The sequence below is a fragment of the Lagenorhynchus albirostris genome, chromosome 3 (assembly GCF_949774975.1).
Source record: "Lagenorhynchus albirostris chromosome 3, mLagAlb1.1, whole genome shotgun sequence".
NCBI classification, from domain to species: Eukaryota; Metazoa; Chordata; class Mammalia; order Artiodactyla; family Delphinidae; genus Lagenorhynchus; species Lagenorhynchus albirostris.
In genome coordinates this window covers 135715424-135735850 of record NC_083097.1, presented here as the reverse complement: position 1 = coordinate 135735850, position 20427 = coordinate 135715424, and the positions used below count along the sequence as shown (strand labels likewise).

General features: G+C 40.9%; 1 long non-coding RNA gene across 1 annotated transcript in view; it reads right to left on the bottom strand.

The window, feature by feature from the left end:
* Window positions 1–230: 230 nt before the first annotated feature.
* LOC132518552 (uncharacterized) overlaps window positions 231–20427 on the bottom strand; it is a 179338-nt gene continuing 159141 nt past the window's right edge. Inside the window, exon 3 of the long non-coding RNA XR_009539912.1 lies at window positions 231–369. This is a non-coding gene — a long non-coding RNA (uncharacterized LOC132518552). The remainder of the gene's footprint in view (window positions 370–20427) is intronic.

The window sequence follows — 20427 nt, the reverse complement described above, 5'->3', positions numbered from 1 at the left end:
TTTAATTTCCAAACATTCGTGGTTTCTCAAATTTCTTTCTGCTATTGATTTCTAATTTAATTTTGTTGTGGGTGGAGAACATACTTCGTGTTATTTCAATTCTTTTAAATTTATTGAGACATTTTGTGGCCTAGTATATGATCTATTCTGGAGAATGTTCCATGTATGCTTGAAAAGCATGAATATACCAACCAATTACTACAAGTGGGACAACTAGACATTATGCACCTTATGATCTAATGCAATATATTAGTCAAAATGGACAAGATTATGCTGCAATAACAAATATACCTAAATCTCAGTGATTACTTACCTAATCAGGGCCCAGGCTGATAGAAGAGCATCTCAACATGTCCTCCCATGATCACACTGGCAGAGGAAAAGGAAAAAGGCAAATCATATACTGGCTCTTAGAGCTCTTCCCAGGAACATATACGTTTTGCTTCCACTCATTTAATTAACCAAAACAAGTCACATGATCACAGTTAATTTTAATGAGGCAAAGAAGTGCTATTCTACCATACACTGGGAAGGAGACCTGAACATTTTTGGTGAAAAGTGCTTATAATTGGCACACTACTATGAAATATTCCTGCCAAAATCTGCTGAACCCAAATCTAATCAAAATTTTAGTGTTATCTTCCAATTTATAAGAAAACTGTGCTATAGAGGAACAAGTTAAATGACACCATAAATAAGCAAAAAGACAAATCTAATTCTTTTCAGAAAACCCGTGATATGGAAAAAAAAAGGATTAAAAAGACCAAGAGGCTTAAAATTGAATGTAATATGTAGGCATTTTTTAGGTCCTGATTTCAACCAACTAAGAAGACATTTGAGACAACTATTGAAATCTGAATATGGAGTGAGTGTTAGATAACACCAAGGGATTAGTAATGTTAAGAATGATAATGCCATGGTAGTCTTAAGAAAATATCCATATTTTTACAAGATGCATTCGTAGGCATGTAAAGATTCACTTATGTCTGTGATTGTTTTATAATACTTTAAAATTCTTAAGCAGGGAAAAAAATGATAGATGAGGCAAATGGGGCAAAATCTAGATATTTATGGAATCTAAGTCGTATGTATATGCGAGTATATTAAAGTATGCTCTCTGCTTTTGTGTATATTTTAAATTTATTTAATAAAAATATTTTTAAAATTTAATCTGATCATGTCACTTCTTTGATTAAAACCTTTTATTGGCTTTGGTGGTTGAAGAGAAAGTCCAAATTCATCACAACGCTCTTCATATTCAGCATCTGTTTATCCTCCTCCTCATCATCATCTTCTTCGTGGTAACACTTTTATTGAACACTTACCACGTGTCCAGCACTAAGTTGAGCCCTTTGCCTGCTTTACTGTTTTTTGTTTTTGTTTTATGCGGTATGCGGGCCTCTCACTGTTGTGGCCTCTCCCATTGTGGAGCACAGGCTCCGGACGCGCAGGCTCAGCGGCCATGGCTCACGGGCCCAGCTGCTCCACGGCATGTGGGATCTTCCCGGCCCGGGGCACGAACCCGTGTCCCCTGCATCGGCAGGCGGACTCTCAACCACTGTGCCACCAGGGAAGCCCTGCTTTACTGTTTTTAATAACACAATAACCAGAGTTATTTTGTCATCCACTTTTTGCAGATGAGGAAACTAAAGTACGGAGAGGTTCAACAACTAGTCCAAAATCTCATAGCTAACAGGTTGGGAAACTGGGATTTGAACCCAGGCAGGCTGACTCCATCACCCATGCCATTAACCCCTTGATTTTACGCCCACCTGGTATTTCTCTCTCTTGTATGCCCACAAATTAGTATGGTGCTTAGCACATGGTAGAGGCTTAAAATTTTTTTGTTAAATGGATGTTGTTAGCTAGGTTTCTGTCACTTTTTCAGTTTCCTTATCTTCTCATTAATTATCTTGTAAATAGTTATTTTCCTGTGGATATTGCATTGCTGTCAGATGACCCATAAGTACTTGCTGAAAAGGAGCTTACAAACATAGAGAGAAAATACCCCCCAAGTCCTTTCCTCAACATGGCCTTTACTTATGACCCTCTTGGGTTCTCTCAATGACTCTTGCTCTCAACATATTGCAATGTAATTCTTTGTTTATATATTTACCTCTTGTCTAGTCTGTGAGTTCCGAGAGGCCAGGGACTCTATCTTACGTATCTCACCCCCCAGTGCCGAACACAGTAATTGGCATGCCCTGAGCTGTTAAGTTTATTGAGTGGATCAGTGCACAAGAGCTACTAAAGAACTCCTGTATATCCTTCAAAGCCTAGCTCAGATGTTGTTTCTGTAAAAACTTCCTGCTGCCTCCCAAAGTTAATCTGCCCTCCTCTGTGCCATTATTTTACCCTCTGAACACATTTATAATTTCCTTCATATTGTGCTGTACTTTTTTTTTTTTTGGTCCACTTGTCTTCCCAACCAGACCATGAGCTTTGCAAATCTGGGACCATGCTTTATTCATCTCTGTCTTACTAACACCCAGCAACATTCTTTGGCACAGAGCAGGGGCTCATTTTTTGTTCAAATGCAAAACTATCAAAACTTTCAAAATTACCAAAATGTACAATTATTAATATAGTCATATATTGTCCTTAGCAGATATTACAAATAAAGGAATGTTTTACATTCTGTCTTAGAAAAAATTTCTGATGTGACTTAGGAAATGGGACGTGCTCCTTAGTAGAATAATACTATGGACACACTCCTTAGTAGAATAATACTATCACCACCATTTCAAGTCTTCTGTCACTTTCTGCTACTTGCCTTTGAAATATAAGCTAGTCATGGTCACTTTGTATTTATGTTGCTGCTTCTCTGCTAAAGTTGCAATATGTCACATGCCATTAATTTATTTGTTATTTTTCAGAAGATTCCCATGTGGGAAATTTGATGACCATAACTGGGGAGATAAGGTTGGAGAAAGAATAAAGCAAATGAATACGGCGCTGTGGAAAGACTGGCAGCCTGCTTTTCCCTCTGTAACTTTGGACAAGCCATTTCCCTCCTTTGGGCCTCAGGTTCCTCATCTGTAAAATCTGATTTCACCAGATGATCCCAGAGCCTCTCCTATGTTCTAGAATCTATGACATCTTTACCTCAAATAAGTCAAAGAAAAGGCAACAATAGACTTCTGCAGCAGTCTGGTCTCGTGCACTGGAGAGATATCTGTTTGACCAGGTGATCACCCCACTGGAAGAGGAAAAACAAACACAAAGCTGTTATCTGGCTAGCACAGGACCTGACTTTGCAGCTTATCTTCTTATCACAGGTAGGATGGGGAGTAACCTGGAGTGATGATTCAGAGTCGTTCTGACCATGGGCAAAATCAAATACACCATGGAATAAACAGAAATACAGGGCCTGTCTAGGAAGAATGAGAGAGAGTACAATAGGTCCAACTTAACACTGGACCTTCCCACCCCTACCCCTGCTGCAACCACATGTTGGCCCAGTCTTCAAGGTCAGCAAACTTCTGCCTGTTGTCCATGGCAGACACTGCTAATTGATTACAGTACTATTTTCTTCTAAAGCCAGACTGGGAATCTTTCACAACACAGTGCTGCTGCAAACGCCAACAACTGTTTGGAGTTGGAATGTCAGCTGAGATCTATTTGCCATTCTGGGCTCAAATTTCCTCCTTATTCCGGCAAAGAAAAGTACTACAAAGAGGGTTGTAATTTTAACTAAATAAGGGACCTTGGGCAAGTTCCTTACTTTGCCTCTGATTTGTAAATGGAGAATTCCCTAGTCCCCTCCATTCAAGCATTCTGTGTTTCGGGGATTCTAGAAGTTCTCATCTCTTTTGGAAAATAGGAGCATTTATATGACACTGCTATCCCAAAGCTCAGCTTCTCCATGACATGGTAGCATTTAGGCAACCTGGACTGTATCTGGACACATCCAACATGACAAGTGTTAGGTGTCCACACAACTGCAGGGGCCATGAAGTATTGTTTATTAACCCTCCCCAATTCCCAGACAAGTTCTCTGGAGTCATAACAATCAGATTAAACTCAAGTGAAGCTTGACTGACAGAGTCAAAGAAAACCCACAGGGCTGTCACCTGTTAAGCAGTCAAGGCTAGCATCTTCCTTGGCAAGAAAGTACATTTTCTTGTCTGGTTTCAGCCTTAAATTGCTTGTATTTGTCCTGGAGACTAGATCAATAATCTCAATCTCTCTCTCTCTCTCTCCCTGCTTGTAGATCTGAAATAATTTTATACGAAGAAAAGTAAGGCAAATGGCAGAGCAGCAGAGGTAGAAAAGTCAGTATGTAAGAATGCTAATAGGAAGAATAATACATAATATTTATTGTGTGCTTTTTGTGTGTCAAGCACTGCATTATCACATTTAATCTTGACAACCTAACAGATATGTACCATCATGTATCTCCATTTTACAGAGGAGGAAATTTAGGCACAGGGTGTTAATGAATTTTTCTAGGGTGCTATAGTGTTTTTGTTACAGAGGGAAATGTGAGTCAGGTCTCTCTGACTTCTTCCATCACACCACACCGACTCTCCCAATTCAACACTGAAGAACTTTCTCAAACCACCTCAGGTGCATTAGTCAAGTCTCATTCAGTGTAAATAACAGAATACTCAGTATCAGGAAACTGTTCTTCTTCATCTGTTGGCTCTGCTTTCACTCTATTCTTAGGCAATCTGTCCCTTCAAGGTGGCAAGATAGCTACCATCAGCACCAGACCTAGATACTATGCCTTCAGCAACCCCAAGAGGAGAAATGATTCTCTCTCTCCTTGGTCCTAGTAAAGACCTAGGATTGTGTCTTTTTGGCCTGGCTTCCAGAGTCCCTACCTCTGAAGCATCACTATGGCCAATTGAAAAGAAATGACTTGATTGTCCAGACCTGCGTCAACTGCGCATCCCTGGAGGTAATGGGAGAAACACGTCTCCAAATTGCAGGGGCTAAAAATTCGGAGGGGATATTCTCCTAAGCAAACTTCAGGTATGGTGTCTTGAAGAAAAGTGGATGGGTATCACCAAGCAGGCAAAAACATTAGATGTCCACTCACTAAACTTGTATCTATGCAACACCACAATATTCCCAAAGAATTGGCCTTGTGGTCATGCTGTATATAGCAGTTAGAAGATTTGTTCTGGTCAAATTCTAGAAGTTTAGAATTTCTCCTGGTACCGGAACTTGGGCCCAGGTGTAGTGTATTAATACTGTCATCCTGGGCAGCCTCTCCATTGTTCCTCCTTTTGCACCTCCAGCCAACGCTTCATAAACCCCACATGCAAGGGCAAGTTTCTCTCCTCATTCTGGAAGAGGTTGCACTTTTGCCCTAAGAAAGTTTTAAGTACTGCCTTGTCACTACACTGGGTGGTAGGAGGGACTCTACCTCCCCTTCAGTGACTTGCTACTCAGATTAGTTTCATTGGTCTTCAAATCCTATTTGTAATTCAAGGCCAGGTTCTCATCCACCTTCTCCATGAAGCTCTTTCCAGTCTTTCCACTGTAGCACTTATCCAGTTATCTCTCATGATGCAGGATTTTCTTTCTTTAAAAAGATTTTTTAAATTTCAAAATGTTTGACGCATACAAAAGAGTACTTGTAATATATGTGCAACTTGTAAAGCATAATTATAAAAAAAAAGTCCATGAACCTACCATCTGATATAAGAATTCTCTCTGTTTTGGCTGGTGTTTAGGAATGCAATTGATTTTTACATTTTAATCTCACGTCCGGCCACTTTCTTATTCACTTGTTATTATCTTCCTATGACTCTGTTTTCTTCGTGTCTTACGGCTTTGCTTAGATATATAGAATATATAAGTTTCATGTGTAAAACATTATATTTCAGCTTCTGTATACACTACAGTGTGTGCACCACCAAAAATTTAGTTTTCACCCATCAGCATGCAGTTGACCCCTTTTACCCATCTTGCCCTCCGCTGCCCTTCCCCACTGGTAACAACTACCCTGTTCTCTGTATCTATGTGCTTGTTTCTGTTTGGTTTGGTTTATTTATTTATTTATTTATTTTTGGTTGGTTTATTTTTTATAATTTACATATAAATGAAATCATATGGTATTTCTCCTCTTCCATTGACTTATTTCACTTAGCATAATACTCTCTGGGTCCAACCATGTTGTTGCAAACAGCAAGATTTTATTCTTATTTATGGCTGAAGAATATTATATTATATATGTATATACCACATCTTCTTTATCCATTCATCTATTGATGGACATTTATATTGTTTTCATATCTTGGCTATTGTAAGTAATGCTGTGATGAACATAAGGGTGCATATATCTTTTCGAATTAGTGTTTCATATTCTCCAGGGAAATACCCAGATGTGGAATACCTGAATCATATGGTAGTTCTATTCTTAATTTTTTGAGGAATCTTAATACTGTTTTCCATAGTGGCTGCTCTAATGTACATTCCCACCAACAGTGTATGAGGGTTCCTTTTTCTCCACATCCTCACCAACACTTGCTATTTCTTGTCTTTTGGATAATAGCCATTCTCATGGGCGTAAGGTAATGATATCTCGTTTTGTTTTTCACTAATAATTAGAGATGTTGAACATTTTTTCATATGCCTATTGGCCATCTGTATGTCTTCTTTGGAACAATTCCAGACAATATTGAATAGAAACTGTGTTAACAGGTAGACTGTGGTGGATGATGTAATGTACTAGCCAGACAACCCTTTGAGAATCAAAGATTCATTTTCACAGCTGCTGGGAGTGCTGCTGGAAAATGGCCCTCAGTTGTGAGTCCTTTCTGGGGATCGCCTTGGTTGAAGAAACCTGTCACACTCAAGGTATGGTTCCTCCTAGGACCAACCCTCATCCAATGACTGACTGACAAGATGGTATAAAGGCCTAGCCTCTTTGTCCCAATTGGGTACACTTCTAAAGGGCCATCCTGGCTCCAGAATTCTGTGAGTTTGGTTGAGGTCTTCATTAGAAATGTTTCCTAGCTCAATTTCTCCCTCTGCCTAAGCCAGCTTTCTTCCTCTCCCTTCCACATATATCGATCTCAGGAGAACTCTTCAACAAGCGTTTTGTAGGCTGACCTCTCTCAGGTTCTGCTTCCTGTGGAACACAGCCTGTGACAGCTTCCTTACCTGGGTCCTCAGTTGTAAGAGAATGTTAGTATATCACCACGAAGAATAAGATTGCAGTAGGGGTTTTGAGAGGTATCCTTTATTTGCTTAAGGGAATTCCCTTCTATCTCTCATATGCTGAAAGTTTTTATTATGAAGGGGTCACTTTTCTTCCCCCCTGAAAGACAACAGTGGTTCTGTGAGGAGGATGTGCTGGAGGTAAATTTCCCCAGTTTATCTGAAAATATTTTTTGTTTACCCCTCATTCTTGAAAGATAGTTTTTAACTAGCACAAAATTTTAGTCTGACAGTATTTACTCTCAGCACTTTGAAAACTGTTTTCCTCTGCGATTTGATACCCACTGTTACTACTGAGAAATCAACATCAGTCTTTATGGGGGGTACATATTTTCTCTCTCTGGCCATTTTTAAGATTTTTTTCTTTGTCTTTGATTTTTCTTCAGCTTCACTGTAGTGCATGTAGATATGAGTTTCTTTTTATTTATCCTACTTATTATACACTGTGCTTCCTGCATCTGTAGACTCAGGTTGGTTATCAATTCTGGGAAATTCTCAGCCATTATCTCTATGAATAATCCCCTCCTCTATTCGCTTGCCCTGGGTCTCTGTTAGACAATGCAAGCAATGATACTTCCTCTTTCTATTTTCCGTTTCTTTTAATCACTTATATTTCCCATCTCCTTGTCTCATTTTATTTATTTATTTATTTTTATTTTATTTTTGGCTGCGTCAGGTCTTAGTTGTGGCTCACTAAGATCTTCGTTGCGGCATGCAAGCTCTTTGTTACAGTGTGTGGGCTTCTCTCTAGTTGTGGCGTGCCGGTTTTCTCTCTCTAGTGGTGCACAGGCTCCACGGCTCGTGGGCTCCACAGTTGTGGCACACAGGTTCCAGAGCACGTGGCCTCTGTAGTTTGTAGCACATGGGCTCTCTCGTTGAGGCTTGCGGGCTCAGTAGTTGTGGCATGCGGGCTTAGTTGCACCGTGGCACGTGGGATCTTAGTTCCCCAACCAGGGATCGAACCTGCGTGCCCAGCATTGGAAAGCAGATTCTTTACCACTGGACCACCAGGGAAGTCCCTCCTTGTCTCTTTATGGTGTATTCTAGGTAATTTCTTCAGCTCCGTCGTCTGTAAGGTAAGTTTGCTTATTGTCTTTCAAGCTATTCTTACTATACTATTTAGCCCTAACACAGGCTTAGTAGCAATAATTATAATCTCTAAAATGTTCACTTTTTTCATAGTGGCTTGGTCACACTGATAGCTAATTCATCAAATAAAAATATTTCATTTAAAATATATTTTATACATAGTTATTTTATAACCTATATATGGTAATTTCAAAATCTAAAGTCCTTGGGAATCTAATTAAAATTAAATTTGGTGATTTTGATTACTTTTTACTCATGGTGGCTTATCTCTTGTGTTTGTGGTGATTTTTTTAAATTGTGAGCTTATATTTCGCTTAATTTAACGGGAATCATGGGATTAGTAAAGAGAGAAAGAGACATGAGCTCTCTTCTAAAAAAGAGGGAGAGACACGAGATATTGTGCATGCACCAAGGAAAGGCCATATAAGAATATAACCCCGAAGAGAACCTTCACCAAGAACCTAACTATGCTGGTACCCTGATCTCAGACTGCCAGCCTTCAAAACCAAGAGAAATAAATGTTGTTTAAGCCACTGTCTATGGTATTTCATTATAGCAGCCCAAATTGCCTGAGATGTATATATATGCTCAGAAACTATTTTCTGTTTTTGTTGTCATCCATCTTCTTATTTTAAGCAGTGTCAAACCTACTAGGTGCTAAATAAACTTTTTTTTTTTTAAATCAGTGGATCCATGAAAGACTTTGTAGATGAATCTCTTTGCATCTTCCTTACCTGGTTCTGTTTTAGCAATGATTAATTGTTACCTCTTCCTGCTCTGGGTCTTGTCCCTTCCCAGTCAAGAAGCTCCAGCATTTGGGATCAAGCCATGATTCATTTCTTTTCACTGATCTCTACTAATTTCAGAGTTGAACATATTTTAATCAGGGATCAGATCAGCTCCTTGCAGAGAGGAATTTCTATTCCCTTCTTTCAAATGTACATCCAAGGGCAGTGTTCACAAGAAGACCCCGAGGCAAAAAATGCTCCTCTGGCTTCCTCCCATTCCAAGAAGCTCATTCTGGTACAGATCCCATGTAAATCTCAAATCTGATGCTACCCCTCAAAAAATATCATTTGAATCTAGTGCTGCTTTAGCATGAGGCTTACTGAACTGTTGATTATATTGGCTGTCTGAACACTAGCTTTTACAGTTCCACTATGGGAAGCCTAAGAAAAATAACTCAGCAGAGTCAGGGAAGAGCAAGCAAGAAACAATGCCCACATAGACAATTTTAATGGGGCTCAGCTATTTTGAAAGTGTCTAGCAACTGCCGTGGGGTACTCCTGCAGTTCTGAATGGGTGTGTTCTAGCATTGCCCTGAAAGAAGGAAGGAAGACACTAGGGCCAAACTACTGACCCATTTTCCAAGGGCAAATCGCTTTATTGTGGGGGACACCGAACAGATGCTTTCTCAGGACAGCCAGCAGGGGTGGACAAATTAACGAGATGGTGGCATTTTTGCTTTTATCCTACAAGCTCCAACTGTGATATTTTCTTGGAATCCTCAGATAGATCCCTCTTCATCCTTAACCCAATCCCACGTCAACAGAACTCTGACCTGATTCTACCAAGTAGTGAGAACTTGCTTCTCTCCATCTTTGTTTTCTTGCCTGGCCAGCATTTTGCAGGACTGGGTTAAGATTCCTGGTGTACTCCCTGGAGCCAGATAATTTGCAGGCTCAATGTTGTCGAGTCTCTGGTCATTTCAAATGTCCTGGTGAGGGGAAATTAGAGGGACTTGTGTTTAGCTGAGAACGAAATCTCATCACATGGGAGAGAGGGAGGAGGATGAAGGAAGAAGAGAACAGAGCCAACAAAGTAAAAGCCCCAAGGCCATGGTTGGGCTGGAAAAGAGAATCAGCAAGGGGTAGTGGGTTAAGGTAAACAAAACCTCATTCAAATCCCAGCACTGCTCCTTCCTGCCGGTGGGACTTAGAGGAAGTTGCTTAGTTTCACTTTCCTCTTCTATGAAATGATATAAAAGGGATCCCTGGTGGCACAGAGGTTAAGAATCCGCCTGCCAATGTAGGGGACACGAAGTCCGTGCGCCACAACTACTGAGCCTGCACTCTACAGCCCGCGAGCCACAACTACTGAGCCCGTGTGCCACAACTACTTAAGCCCACACTCCTAGAGTCTGTGCTCCACAACAAGAGAAGCCACCGCAATGAGAAGCCCGTGCACCGCAACGAAGAGTAGCCCCCCGCTCAATGCAACTAGAGAAAGCCTGCATGCAACAACAAAGACCCAACACAGACAGAAAAAAAAAAAAAAAGATATAAAAATATCATTTTGCTGTAAGAAAAGTGCAGTGCATAAAACATACTGACTGATCTCAGTAAATTATTACCTGTTATTATTATGATTATCCCTTCCTCTAGATTGGATCTTCCTGTTTTTGTAAGACTGAGTGCTAGCTACACATCACAGACACTATTATTGTTTTAGGTGATAATTTGGTATAATTTGAGGAAGCAGAAAAACCACCACCACTACCACCAAATAACTCCCTGACCAGCCAGGTGAATGGGGCCTGAAATTCCCACCTTTGGAGTTAATCCAATGGGCAGGAAATTTCCTCCATTACCTATTTGTCATTTAATATAAATATATTATCCAAGAGTCTATAGTATCCTAAGGCCAAGAATCTTAATTCCTGCATTACACAGTCATGTTTTATTCTATTTTCTTTCTTTTATTGGGGGAGGAGTGCTTTTCTGATTACTCTCAGACAATACAAAGTGCCCTGATGACTTTAACTCCTGGAATGCAGTCTTGCTTGGTCCTAAGAAGGTCAAAAGATCAAAGCTCCGACCTTCACTCGTATTTGTCACCCACCCTCAACTACGTTGGGGCTGTGGGAGAGGGACCAGTATCTTTCTTTCTCCATCCTCCCCACTGCCCACCTGGTTTTCCTCACTCATGGCCCATGTCTGGTCCACAGGGATCCCTGACTCTGGAAAATTCTGGGAGTTCCAGACAATCCCAGCACAGCCACCTCTCCTCAGCTTACTCATGGTTCTAACCAGTCCTTCTCTCACCGTTCAGATTCAGGCCCTGTGTGCCGTCAAGCCCCCTGGCTACCTTTCAAGTTGCAGGTAAAGGCCTCAGGTTAGAGGAAAGTGGACTGAAGAGGAGAGTAAGACTGCAGCTCAGCTTTCTCCAAAAAAATGCTCACCACAAATCCTCTCTCCCAGCACTTTTATACCCTCACTATGGGATTTAAGAGTCACCTAACCAATTCCCAAAGAAAATTTCTGCATTATGATCTGCCTCAACTGACTGTAGCATTTGAGGTCTCAGTTAAAACTTGTAGTTTAACACATTGTTACATAAACCTATCCCCAAGGGCACCATGGTAAATGTGGTGTGTCTTCTCAGAGCACGAATATTAGTCACAGATTTGTGGTGGGAAGGGTGGGGACTGGAGGAGGGCTGTACACGGTAGGGGTTTGACTGCTTTACCTGTTAAGAAATACAAATTAAAAATTAAACCAGGGGCTTCCCTGGTGGCGCAGTGGTTGAGAGTCCGCCTGCTGATGCAGGGGACATGGGTTCGTGCCCCGGTCCGGGAAGATCCCGGCCCGTGAGCCATGGCCGCTAAGCCTGCATGTCCGGAGCCTGGGCTCCACAACGGGAGAGGCCACAACAGTGAGAGGCCCGCATACCGTAAAAAAAAAAAAATAAATTAAACCAGATTATATTGTGGAGTAGAAAGCAAAGTTGAATGCATATTAAAGTATAACCTGAGACTTCAAAGAAATGTCTCACTTGTGGTGGCTTTTGCAAGCAAAGCCTCCAGCCCACCTCCACTCTCCACCACCTCCAGGAATGAATGTTCACACGTCCCTCCTATTAGGTGCTAAGGGTGGGTGGGAGGAGGCACTCCTTGCAGCTCTGCGTGAAGACATTTTCAGCTATTTACTAATTATAGTGGAGACAGTAATCAAGTCACCCAGAAGCTGCACTGGCCTACCGACATTCATTATCACATTTTTTGCAGACTTGTATATTAAATTATCAGGGATAAGGAAACAGAACAATAGGCTGTTGCTTTGTGTTTTTTGACAGAATATCGGAAATAGATTCAGAGTACGAAAAAAAACCTCTTAGAACTGTGCTGTCCAGCATGGTAGTCTCTAACCACACGTGGCTGCTGAGCCCTTTGTAATGTGGCCAGTCCAACTGAGATGGGCTGGCATGTAAAGTACAGCCTAGATTTTGAAGAACTAGTATAAAAAAAGAAGGGAAACTATCTCATGGATAAGTTTTCATGTTGATTATATGATGAAATGGTCATGTTTGGATATACTAAGTTAAATAAAATATATTATTGACATTAATTTTACTTTAAAATAAAAGAACTTTAAAAAACAGTGCTATCAGAAAATTTAAAATCACATATATGACTCGTATTTGTGGCTTGCATTCTAGTGCTGTTGCATAGCTCTGTCTTTTGATGATCTAATCCAATGGTCAGCAAACTATGGCCTGTGGGCCAGAATCCAGCCCACTATCTGTTTTTGTCAATAAAGTTACAGTGGACACAGTTACACCATTTCTTTGCATATCGTCTGTATGAGTGTTTTCATACTATAAGATTTGAGTTGTTGCAAAGGGACTGTACGGGCTGCAAAGCTTAAAATATTTATTATCTGGACCCTTATAGAAAAAGTTTGCAGATTCCTGATAATCCAACTATATTTTCCAAGGGAGAAAGCAAAGCCCAGAAAGAGAAAATGACTAACCCAACGGCCCATGAACACGTGAGGCAGAAGCAGGGCTGCACCTGTTCCTCCTCCTTGCATTACACTGTGCCTCAGCTTACTTGATGGGGCTAAGATGGAGGAAGTTATCTGTGTAGGAGGTTGAACTCAGCCTCCACTTCACAGTGAGAGACTCAGTTCCATCCCAGGGCACAGAAGGGCCCTGAACAAAAAAGCAAGGCACAAGGAAAAGGCTCACAGAGAAGGCTAGAGCCCACCTTGGGGCTGTGGGGCTGGTGGGAGTTCCAAGGCTAACTCTCCTACCATACTACTACTTTGTTTCATATTATTTCAGAAATATCTTCACTGGGTCACAGATTAGTGCTATTTCCACTACATCTTAGAGAGTTGATGCAAAAAAAAAAATCCCACTCCATTTAAAAAATATTGCTGAATTATTTACAAAACGCTTTTCAAAGATCTGACCCTTATATTACTCAATGGCCTTTAACAAGGATAAACCACATGACATATTTCTCCTAGGGCTTAGAGAAAGGAAAAATTTGTCCCTCCAGATGGACTTGCATAGGTTTTTAAATAATAGAATGAGAATTCTATACCTCAATATGTTGCTAATTTTGTGTGGGCTCCCAGGATGACTGGAGCTAAACCTGCTTAATTTCAGTTACTAGCTCATCCAAGGGGTCTTGTGATGGTAAATTTTATGTGTCAAATTGACTGGTGCATGGCGAGTCTAGATATCTGGCTAAACATTATATCTGGGTGTGTCTATGAGAGTGTTTCCAGATGAAATTAGCATTTGAAATCAGTGGACTCAGTAAAGCAGATTGCCCTCCCCCATGTAGGTGGGCACAATCCAATCTGAATAGAACAAAAGATGAAGGAAGGGAGAATTTGTTCCTTGTTGGCTGGGACATCAGTCTCCTGCCCTCGGACTGAGACTTACACCATCAGTTTCCCTGGTTCTCAGGCCTTTAGATTTGGACTGAACTACACCATCGGCTTTCCTGAGTCTCCAGCTTGCAGGTGGTAGATCTTGGGACTTTTTAGCTTTCATAATTGAATGAGTCAAGTAGGAGATATATATATATATATATATATATATATATATATATATATATATATATCCTATTGCTTCTGTTTTTCTGGAGAACCCTGACTACTACAGGTCTATTACATTATACCCTTCCTTCAGTCTCACCCAACTTTTATTTACTAGCACATTTCTTTCCACTTACTGTTACTTCCTTTGTGCTTTTTTCAACAAATATTTATTTAGGGCCAACTAAGAGCCATAACCTTGAAATACAAAAAGAAATCGTTTCTATTCTCAAGGAATTTACAATATAAATGCTAAAGTGAAGAAAATCACTTACCCACTGTAAATATAATCTATAGTGGCAACCAACCTTTTGAGTGGAGTACGTGATACCTTTTACAATGTGATATCATGAACTGTGAAGAAGTCTCCCTGCTATGCTAAATAATACTGCTTTCTCCTACGAGCTGTAATCAGGAGGGTAGATACATGATTTATATATGGCCACTCCCAATTTCTGTGCCCATGGCAGATATCACAAGGTATCATAGCATTATTCTTCACAACCCTATTGTATACAGGATATGACATGAATCAGACAGCCACTGACCATCTCCAAACATCCACAAATAAAGGATCAGTCATCGTGATACAATTTCAGCTTCTTATTAAAGAGTAAATAATTGTGGGAGGAGTAAAGCTAGATGGAAAGTGATATCAGCCATGAACAATTTAGTGTAAGTTAAATAAGTCTCTCTCTCTCTCTTTTTTTTTCCTCCCTGATAGCAGGTTCACAGTAGTTTGATTGACCTTAAAGATGCTGGCCTCCAGGGGCTGGTAAAGAAGAAAAAATTAGAGACCTGAGAAGGTTTTGGAACAAATATTGCTTATTCCATCATTCTGCAAATTAATTATATTCTACCTGAATAATAAAGGATACCCAAACTTTCTCCCTGGCCCTCAATAGGGCTTGTGCCTTGAACCTCTCTCTACCTTGTTCCTTTCCCCTTTGCTTTCTGTCTTCTTTCTCATTACACATTCCTCCTAACTGTAAAATTCCTGAACATATGTGTATTTAAAGGAGATTAATCATTCAGATACCATAATTAGTTCAAGAATTGTGTCTTTTCGAGATGGAATGAACTAATTAATTTTTTTTTCTCCCAGGGAAACTGCTCTCAGATGTGAGCTAATTAGTGAGCTGCACATCAAAAGAAGTGAAGTGTATCTTGTAAATATGATTTTATTTAAAACAGATCAAAGGAAGATTTACCCAAATCACTCCCCCCACCCTCTGAGTTCTGCAAGCATCAGGCAGACAGCAAAGAGAACACGTCACCTCATGATAAACATAACTCCGAAAGAAGAACTGTGATGCCCAAGTCAAATATTAATGAGGAAGGAGAACCAAATATGTCCGAGAATGGAATTTCACCTCCTAGAACTTTTACAGTTGGGTTTCTGAGGTAGGCCAACAGGTCAGCAATCCATGTCTGTGATTCACTCTACGTGTAAAGCTAGAGGGTTGGAAATATGCCCTCTAGACTTGGTGCTCTCTGACTGAAAGCTGTGTAACCTTGGCAAGTTGCTTAACCTCTCCGGGATTCACTTTCCTCATCTGTAATATATGAATCCCAATCCCTTCTCTATCCACCTCTCAAGGGATTTGTAAAGATCAAGTGAGATGATTAATGTGAAAAGGGTTTGGAAAAAAATCTAAAATGGCTATACAAATGTGAAGCATTTTTGGCATGGTTAACAATGTCTCCATAGGCAGAATAAATTAGAAGAAGAGGAAAGTTTCCCAGATGATTTTGGCCAAAATTATAGCTCCTGAGGAAAACAGCATCCCAGTGGGCTGCCTCTGTAGATCAGATTCACAGCATAATTACTCAAACCTCCTTTCTTTTTGGATTACAGTTAGAAATTAGCTTCCAAAGAAAAAGCAACTCAAACTAAGGAAAGGGATGAAAAGATCCTTTTGTTTTCCTTTGAAGTTCCGGATTTCTGAACGTGACAGATTTCATAAAAATGAGATAACTTGCCCTTCTGAACCTTCAGTCACGTGTCTATCAGCCTAGAAGGGCAAATGGAACTGAAGCAGCTGGTGACTGACTGTGAAAAGGGCCCTTTGACTTGAATTTAAAATGCAAACTGATGTAAAGGAAATCAGTAACTACATTTTTTTACTACACAAATAGCTTCATGTCACTTTTTGGTGGTTGTCATTGAACACTGAGAACTTCAAGGTAGATGAGAAAGCAGGTAAGATGTTCCCTATAGAAAAACTCTTCCCAGAGAAATGAAGCCAATGTATTCCTGTAGATGAGAGCGTGAACACAGATGAAGAGGTACACTTTGATCTGGTGCTGGGCAGTGACTCAGGGAGCCGCTGGTGAAGAAGGAGGTGGCTCCGGGCAGGACTGTAAAGGCCTCAGGTCCCTTTGTGTATATGCAGTAAAACTAGTAACACTATAAACCCAGAGCTGCTAACTAGGTCTGTGGATAACCTTAAGTCAAAGACATGAAACAGTTTACTTCCCTTCCCCAACCCCACCAAGCTGGGAAGGCGCACCTCTTCTCAGAGGTAAGAGAAAATAAGAGAGAGAAAAGTAGTTCTGGAAGCTACCTTCTCGATGCTTCAGACAAGCAGAAGGTCCTGTTTAATGGGTCGAGGTGGGAACAGGGGCTGAAGGGAGGTGGTGGTAGAGGATGGTTAGCCCTACCATGAACAACAGTACTGTAGGCACTATGGCACTTGGCAGAGGCAATATATTTTTACTTTTCTTATTATTTTTATAGAGGAGAAATTCACATAATATAAAATTAACCACTTTATAGTACACATTTTAGTGGTATTCAGTACATTCACCATGCTATACAACTATCAGCTCAATCCAGTTGCAAACTTTTCCATCACTCCAAAGGAGACTCTATACCCATTAAACAGTCACTTCCCATTCTGCCCTCCTCAGAGGCAATACTTTTAATAGGGGCTTTCTATTGCCCACCCCCACCCAAATAACACCCAGGGCTCACTAGTGTCTTCTTCAAGCCTAGTTGCAAACACTCAATCATGTCAACTGTGTAGACACAGTCTTTGCATCTCTGGACTTGGTTCAAGCAATCAGAGGCCCTCCCCAAGGCCCTGTGCCTAGTGCTGTCACAGGCATCTTTGGCTGAAGGACCATATCTCTAATAGAGGATCATCGGGTCTTTGGAGAGGAGTTCGGAGGTGTGTGGTGACCAGCATTCACGCACATCTAAGGCTGGCTCTGGATCCCACTCAGGGGTGGAGCTTTACTTTTGACCATGATACAATTTCCAATTGGCTACACACTGCTTGCTCTGGATCAGTGCTTGAAGTGATGACAGACAGCTTCTTGAAGGACTTGACAGAGGCATATCTCTCATGATATCCCCACAAGGCCAGCACGCTATAGTAGGCGCTCAGTCAACAATGGTTGAATTACCCACTAGGAGGGAAGGCTGCCTAACGTTTGGGTACCAGTTAGCTCTGAGGCAAGGCCTGGCTTAGATTCACACTTCTGTTCCTGTGCACCCAGACCTTGGTGTTTCTGAGCCTCAGTGTCCTCATTTGCAAAATAAATCCATAATACTGCTTCTCTCTTAGGGCCCAAGTGAATATTATATAAGCTATAATAGATGTAAAGTGCTTAGGACAGCTTCTCCAATATTGGAGGCCTCTGCACACTGTAGGAAAGGATGATCTCAGTGGTAGAAATGAGGGAGAGGGCTAGAAGGTACATAACATTGTTGAAAAAGTAAAAAAGAGTCTTAGCTCAAGAAACAAGACTACGGATCAGCTGGGGGATACAGGGATGCTTTAAGCCCAACTAACAAGAAGCGATGTCACTTCTGCTTCTGGCTTCCTGAGTCCCAGCAATGATACTCTGGAAGACCTCTTCAAACAGCAGGGGGCCAAAGAAAAAGCCTGATGGGGTCTGTACTGTACAAACAACCAGCCCAGCCCTTGGTTCCATGTGCTCTCCCATTACTAAAATAAAAAACAAAAAACAAAACCCAATGACCTTTCTTGGTTAAACTTCTACGATAGGAATCAAATGTTCCATGGAGGCCTTGTCCCTTGGCATCCAGGCTGGGGTGTGAGAACAGAGTCCGTGTTAAGCCGCAAGAGGCAGATTCCGAAATACCAGGAGGAGCTTGTATTCTGATGTAGAGTTATATTCCCGCTCTGCAGATCTGGATTCCCATGGGACGCAGGACACAGCTCTCCCACTCCATGTATGCCCCTAAATTCTTCCTACATCAAGCTAAACAAACTGTTGACATGAGCCAAACCGATTCTGCTTCACCCAAGCACATTGTTTTCCAGGGCCAGGGCATGGTGCTTCCTGCAACTTGCCATGCTGGGAAAAGAAAAGTATTTTATTTTGGAGCTATTATGGACTTAGCTAAGACAGATCCAAGTTCTTTCTCCTTTTTGTTAGAGAATTGCTCTTTGTCCTGATTGAACCCTGCAGGTTCAATCAATTTAGGTATGACTGGTTTATTTTACCAGGTCAATCAAAAACAGAAAGAAAGAGAATGGAGATATAATAGCACTTGAATGTATACATGTGTGTAACTATATTGCACTTGGTATTTTCCCATTCCAGAATCAATTTTGTTGTTCACAACTGGAATCGACTAGAGAGTGATGTTTTGAGATGTACCAAGGACTCAGTTCTTGGCCCTTCCATTTTTCATTGATCAAAACAGACATGGCTTGCCCTTATGGATGGCATGAAACTTGAAGTATAACAGAAACTTGAATGAGAGAACCAAGACTGAATAAGATCCCAACGATCTTAGGATCGTTAGGCCGATAGGCCAAATGTGGCAAGATAAAATGTTATGAGGAAAAACATCATGTTATGAAGTTTAAAAAAAGTCAGCTAGAATGTATGAGGAAGGAATAACATGGTTTAACAGTTCACCTGAAAATAACCTGGAGAGAGAAAATAGTTGCATCTTTCATGGAAACTGCTGTCAATTTGTACCAGCTTCCAGGAACACTGTGTTGAGCAGGATTCTGAAATATATGCTGAGCTCACTGGACAAGAGGGTTCTGACTGATTTCCATTGTTGGCTGTGGGCAAGGAATGGGAGGGCACTGATACAGATATTGCCTATTTGTCAATAGTGGGACAAAATTGATGTGTATCCATAAAATGTGTAAAGTTACCTGTTGTTTTTCCTTGCCCAATATCCATTCACCTTTCTGCTGGGAAGTGAAAGCTGTTCTTCTCTGGATATACACCCCTCCACCACTCTCAGTGCAAATGATTCCAGTGTTGCTGATTCTACTCCCAGTTCTGGTATAGAGAATACCAGGCTTGCCCCAATCAGTGTATCACATCCCCATGGCCACAATGATTATTTCAAAGATAATCAGGTTTCCAGCAGAACGAATCAAAGGCAATTCTGAGGTTTCTATTTAAAATGCTGGGCAAAAGGAAATCTCTCTGCTGAGCATGGTTATGGGGAAAGTAAGAAGTGACCCTGAAGCTGCTTGGCAGTCTTTTTATCGCCATGAGGGAGAAAGCAGCCTGAAAATAGAACCAAAAAGAAGAAAATAAAGAAAACAGACAGCTCTGATGAAATTATTTAAGCAACTGGATTCAACTGTGCCTGAAGCCTACTATCCTTGATCTTTCAGTCATATGAGCTAGCTTTTTGTTTCTTTTTGCTTTTAAGACATTTTGAGTTTGTTTCCTAACACTTTCAACCAAAGAAACCTTAATATTGTGATTTAATAAAGGTAAATACACCACATTCAAGGAGGTGATGGTCCCAGTGTTTTCTGTGCTAGTCACACAGTTTAAGGTTAAGAAAGGGATTCCGGACTTCCCTGGTGGCACAGTGGTTAAGAATCCACCTGCCAATGCAGGGGACATGGGTTCAAGCCCTGGTCTGGGAAGATCCCACATGCCACAGAGCAACTAAGCCCATGCGCCACAACTACTGAACCTGCACTCTAGAGCCCTAGAACCACAGCTACTGAGCCTGTGCACCACAACTACTGAAGCCCGTACGCCTAGGCTCTTGCTCCACAGCAAGAGAAGCCACCGCAGTGAGAAGCCTGCACACCGCAATGAAGAGTAGCCCCTGCTCGCTGCAACTAGAGAAAAGCCTATACGCAGCAACGAAGACCCAACGCAGCCAAAAATAAATAAATAAATAAATATAAACAAATAAATTTTTTTTAAAAAAGAAAGGGATTCCTGGTTGTAGGAGGAGATGAGCATTACAACAGGAGCCAGTATTTACTGAAGGCTTACTATGTGCCAGGTACTGTCCTCATTAGATCTTCATTACAACTCTATGTAGAAATAGAAATTATTATTTCTCATATTACAGATTAGGAAACTG